Source organism: Lipotes vexillifer, unplaced genomic scaffold, assembly GCF_000442215.2.
Source record: "Lipotes vexillifer unplaced genomic scaffold, Lipotes_vexillifer_v1.1 scaffold818, whole genome shotgun sequence".
In the NCBI taxonomy this organism is placed as follows: domain Eukaryota; kingdom Metazoa; phylum Chordata; class Mammalia; order Artiodactyla; family Lipotidae; genus Lipotes; species Lipotes vexillifer.
Window position 1 is genome coordinate 1,280,528 of NW_006771890.1, and position 6,000 is coordinate 1,286,527.

The 6,000-nt window shown below is 41.5% G+C and overlaps 1 protein-coding gene and 1 non-coding gene across 2 annotated transcripts in view; one reads left to right on the forward strand and one right to left on the reverse strand.

The window, feature by feature from the left end:
* The window catches only part of CACNA2D3 (calcium voltage-gated channel auxiliary subunit alpha2delta 3), a gene marked incomplete at its 3' end in the record, with an annotated part of 652,765 nt that overhangs the window by 212,072 nt on the left and 434,693 nt on the right, over positions 1-6,000 (forward strand). The gene's annotated exons all lie outside the window — the stretch shown is intronic.
* Positions 4,701-4,773, reverse strand: TRNAG-CCC (transfer RNA glycine (anticodon CCC)). The gene has a single exon. It is a non-coding gene; the product is annotated as a tRNA-Gly (tRNA).

Sequence of the window (6,000 nt, forward strand, 5' to 3'; positions counted from 1 at the left end):
GTTCAAAGGGCCTATGTCACACCAGAGGGCATCCACGTTGGCATCAATGGTCCGAGTCTTTATAGCAGTTTAGCCAACTGGGAGCGTCATGAGTTTCATTCTTAACCCCATAACTCATTCTCTGGTCACTTTGGGGTGGTCCCTTCACCCCTCTAAGACTGTTTCTCATCTGTGTGATGAGGATGTGGTAGCTCCCTAGGGGCTTATTGTAGAGCTTAAATGGGCAAACATTTGTAAAGTGTCAGCACAAAGAAGGGCCTTGATTGTGTTCATTTCCATTTTCTATGTCTTCCTTGGACTCTTAATTTGCTCAAAATAATTTAGCTCCTTTAGAATGTTAAAGGGAATTTAAAACCCACAAAAGTCCAAATGTATTTTATGAATTTACTGAAACTGCATAGACTTGCTGAGATTCAACTGCTTTGATTCACAAAGTGGACATTTTATATGGTTGAACTTACTACTTCTGTGTGTGTCTATTTTACAGTACAAGAAGGGGCTGGGTATTTGGAGAAAGGCAAACATAGAGTGTCAGTGTGTTGTCCATTTTGTTTGGTCCTGTAAGAGCATCGGAAAATTACAAGAGTCCAGACTGCAGGGCATGGCTGATGAGGAGGGAGCATGTGTGAGCAAAGCATGATGAATGTCAAAAGCAAGCCTGGTATACAAATGAATTGCATAGACATTTGAGAGAATTTAAGTTTTTGGTCTTAGTTTACTTTTATGTAAAATGGATTTAGTCCTTCATTAGTTCTGTCTTTTCTTCATTAAAAAAAATCCTCCAATCTTTTACCACTAGCATGTGTTCATATATCTGCTTACTTGATTGTCATTTTGAAATAAAGTTATAATTAAAGGTTGACAGAGCAGAAAGAGAGTTGAATCAGAGAGAATAAAGTATATGAATAACTTTCCAAAAATTCACAACTTCTGTGTAATTTCAGTTCATAACCTGGGCATTAAGAAAGGGAGAACCAGCTTATCCTTTAAGCTGGCTTCTCATCCTTGGAAATTTTAAAATGGTAAGTCTAGTTCCAAAGGGTGAAAATGGCATTCCTTGAATGCAAAAGGAACATATATAAAGTAGAAGGAAAAATAACAAAAAATGAGTTGAAGGCACACACACTTCATTTAGAACCAGCCCCTTGGTTTACTCAGCTCCCCATGGACTTAAAAGCTCATATATACACAGGATCTTGCCCCCAGGGTTGGTCCCCTTGCTGCACAGTGTCTTAGGTTGAAGCAGTCATTTTCTTGAAAGTATTGGGCAGGGCTGAGAGTGCTGGCTTCAGGATCTTATTTCTATTGCTGGAGGACAGCCTTTTCTGAGCACTCTGAAGCAGGGACTTGCATAAAATGTTTGGGGACCAAGATCATGGGAAGAGTCTTATTTTTCATCATTCATTCTTGATTTCATTTGAAATCAGCTTCACACATATGTATAAGCGGTTAACTTTACCTTAGAGGAGTAAAAGCCAGCTTGGTCTGATATCCCCGGGTTCTTCAAAACTCAGGAGGGACCCAGGCCATTTTCATTTTTCAAGGCTCCCAGTCTGTTATGAAATGAAGAAATGACAAAACATAGTTGAAAATTGTGTTATATTTTAAATATTTACATTTAACACATTACTGTTTGTTTGTTTTAACAAAGTGCTTATACAGTGTAACTGAGCTCTCCCCAAGAAGTGAAGGATACAGTAAAGAAAATTATAATGTACCATAGGCTGCATGGTCCAGGAAAGAGATGCAACTTAACAGAACTTCTCCTTCTAGTGCTATGGTTCTCCGTGACTGTACGTGTGATCTTTTTAGATTAGTGTAGAAAGTCTAAGTTTAAGGCTCTTTGAATTGGAGGCCTGGGCCAATGGCTTTGTGGTCCCTGGAAAGTATCCCAAAGCTACCCTGAACTGAGTCTGCAGGGAGCTTCCCATGGCAATTCTTATTACTGCTTTTTGCTTATTACTGCTCACATAGTGTGAGCATGTTTTCATCTTAAAACCTTCCTTCACTCTGCATTCCCTTCCTGCTATGTCCTAAACCTCTCCCTCCCTCCCTTCCTCCTCCCTTCTTTCCTTCCAATCTAGATATAGTAATCTAATCTATCTTTTTTAACACTGCTACCAGATTAATTGAAAGATGACTTAAATTTCAGAACTGATTATTTTGCTTTTGTGCCCAATTACACCTCTTCAGCTCCTTACCCCCACTGCAGTGCACAGAGCATAGTATTCCTTGACCTTGCTCATTTGGACCCTACTTGCCTGCCTCTTTGCACCCTTCTCCCCACACCACTGACCTTCCCCATTCCAAACTACCTACAGCTTTGCAGACACATGAGGCGTCTTTCTTGGAGCCTTTGCTGCTCCTTCTCCCATCATTTCTCTTGGCCGCTTGGCTGACTTCCACTCATCCTTTAACTTAGACTTACTGTCACATCATTTATGAAACCTTCTCCACATGTAACTCTGCCAGGGAATGGTGCCGCATTCCCTGGCAGAGTTATCTGCTCCCTGCTTTGAGTTGTCATAACACTTTAAGCCTCTCTGCTTTTGGTTTCACCATGTGTAAAGTTGGGGTACTATATGTGCTTTCCTTTATAGGATGGTTGTGAGCATTAACTGGATTAATTGATTAAAGCACTTACAACAGTTTGGCACTGGGATAGGAAGTGTGAAACTAAATAATTTGCTGTTATCACCTTGTGGGACCTCCTGTAATAGCCCACACTACACTGTCTAATTACTTGCTTCTCCTTCCAGCTGAACTATGAACGTGTTGGTCATCTTCATGGCCCAAGCCTCTAGCATGATTCTTCTCATATACTTAATTATCATCAGCATTGTCTTGTCATCATCATCAACAATAATAAGAGCTAACATTAATGGACATTCACTGTGTACCAAGAACTTTTGCCCAGAATACTCTCATGAAGTAGCTGGAGCCAGGATTCAAAGTCAGATTATCTGACCCCAGAGCCTGCTCTTGGACCAACGTGATATGCTCCCTTCCAAACTGAAGTTGCCTGGTAAACATCTGGATGGATGGATACAAGGAGAGAATAGCAACGGAATTGAAATAGCTTTTCCCCTGCATCATATTTACATAAAAATCCATCTTGAGTAGGTAATAATCTGACTAGACATGGAAATTGTTACGTATCTATTTTCTTTTCTTCTTCTTTTTAAAATTTATTTATTTTAGTTATTTATTTTTGGCTGCATTGGGTCTTCGTTGCTGCGTGCAGGCTTTCTCTAGTTATGGCGGTGGGGGGCTACTCTTCATGTTGGTGTGTGGGCTTCTCATTCCAGTGGCTTCTCTTCTTGAAGAGCACAGGCTCTAAGTGTGCGGGCTTCAGTAGTTGTGGCATGCAGGCTCAGTAGTTGTGGCTTGCGGGCTCCAGAGCGCAGGCTCAGTAGTTGTGGTGCATGGGCGTAGTTGCTCTGCAGCATGTGGGATCTTCCTGGACCGGGGATCAAACCTGTGTCCCCTGCATTGGCAGGTGGATTCTTAACCACTGTGCCACCAGGGAAGCCCTATCTCTCTATTTTCAAGGAGAAAGAGAATTTTCCTTCCCTGGCTACGGTTGGGACCCAGGGGCTGGGAGCTGCCACACTCGCTGTCCAGTTCCATGCCTCACAGGTACCATCCATCAAAAGAGCTTGCTTTGGCAAACAGCTTAATTTCTGTATTTGTGCCATTCTCAGAACATCTGTCAAACCTTTGATAAAGGCACTTGCCTCATTCCATTTTCAGCCTGACTGATCACAGATTTTGCTGCTGAAGCTAAAAAAGAGAGTGGTGGATTCTGAAAGCCAGTCCTTAAGGAGCAGGTGCACAGCCTTGTGTTTGAGAACACGAGGTTTGGGGTCCTTTCATTGGCAGCAGAATTACTCTCACGTAACCTCCATGTAACCGTGAACTTGAGGATTTGTTCCAAGTTCTCCCCACATGCGAGCCAACTGTGGGTGGCACAGACTCTGTGGTCTTTTCCTGTTCCAGTCAAGCTGTGTTATGCCTGAAAATCTTGTCTCCTCTCCTGCCCCTTCATCGTGATATCTTACATTTGTGTGGAATCCTTCAGGAAATGTTTTGTGTGTACATGCTCATCAAATTCACACATGGAGATACAGACTAAAGATTGGATAAGAAAACCAAGACTCAGAGAAGTAAAGATTTTCCCAGAGTCAAGTAGCTACTGAGTAGGAAGATCTGGATTCAAACCCTTGTTCCTCAGCTCTGAGACTGTTCTGATTCTACTGAGCCATAATGTTTAAAAGACCAAAACCTTCTTGAGAGCCAAGACCAAGTCATCTCCTCCTTAGTGTCCCGCTCAGTTCTTGTTGCTGTTCTGATTACTGAATGGGTTCTCAACAAATACTTGTTAAACTAAATTGAACAGAATTGATGGAAACTTGTTGCTACAACCAGGATTGGAAACTCTCTGTAGGGTAGATATCCTCTCCAGTACTATTACCTTCTTAACTTGGCTGCACCTTATCTTTCTTCTTCTTTTTAAAAAATATTTATTTTGCTGCACTGGGTCTTAGTTGTGGCATGCGGGATCTTTGTTGCAGCATGCGGGATCGTTAGTTGCGGCATGCGGAGTCTTTAGTTGCGGCATGTGGGATCTTTAATTGGGACATGTGGGATCTTAGTTGCGGCATGCAAACTCTTAGTTGCGGCAGGCATGTGTGATCTAGTTCCCTGACCAGGGATTGAACCCGGGCCCCCTGCATTGGGAGCGCAGAGTCTTAGCCACTGGACCACCAGGGAAGTCCCCTTATCTTTCTTATTTTAGGCAGATGTTTACATCTTCCTTAGCCAGTTGGACAGTACCTTCAATGCTCTGCCATTGTGGGTTGCAGTCAAAACCTCTTGAGTCAGCTCTGGGAAGATGTAATTAAGGGCTGGAACAGAATTTCATTCACCACTGTCAGAGCCCTCTGTGATAGGTGACTTCCATTGTGTAAAACAAATGTTCATCCTCAAACTGACATAATGTCATAGTTCTTTTCATCTCAGACTTGTCCTCTCAGGAAGTTAATGGGAGTACCATTGCCCACAAAGAAAAGTGTTCCATTATCTTGGAACTGAAGTGTTCGGAGGGAACTTTATAGGGTTTATGGTTAAATAGCCTTGATTTTGGTAATTCAACTCTAAATCACTCCCAGGAGGACTACATAAGCAGAAGACCATGTTTTAAACTGCTGGATCATTTGGAAAAATTTACTTGGGCTGAAAAATAAGGTTGTCTTTTCTTCCTGTCTCCTCCCCAGCTGCCTTGGCCCTTGGGTAGCCTTTTGAGCAAAGTTTGGCTGTTTCCATCTTCAATAGCTTTGCAAATGTTACATTTTGGCAAATGTAGCCTTAGATGTAGAATGAGATGACTTTGGTCTGGAAATTGGCCACTCATGTTGATAATAGCTATTAATTTAATCAGCCTCAAATTGATAACAGGTATCTCCTGTGGAAACAGATGATTTTTTATTGATTGTGATCAAGTCTTCTGATGTAAACTCTAGGCTTATTTTGTCTGTAAAAGGCTGGTGTAGTCTTATGCAATCTGAAAGAGACAGGAAGAGGGAGGTAGAGGAAGGGAAGAGAACTCTCCCCACATACACAAGATGTGTTTGCTTTATTGTTCCGTTACCTGTTTTCTCTGGAAACTTTATAGATTAACTTTTATAATCCACTTTGAGATGTTTGCTGTTTTTAAAGCAGAAGCAATCTTTGCAGCTTTCAAGCAGAAGGTCATTTTATACAAAATGTTCATTCATGTGCAACAAAGCTTATTTCTTCTACAGGATCAAAGAAATAATGAAGGCTCCTTAAAAGTTGTTTTTCTCTAAAGAAATGATCATCTTGATAGTTGGTGATTTATATGTGCCTTTCCTGTTGGAATTGAAAAGCGAAAACATTTGTATCAGTAAGGATTACTGAATATTTTTAAGCTCTCAGATAATACTGTAACTGCAGTTTCAGCGTTTCAGAGTGTAGGGA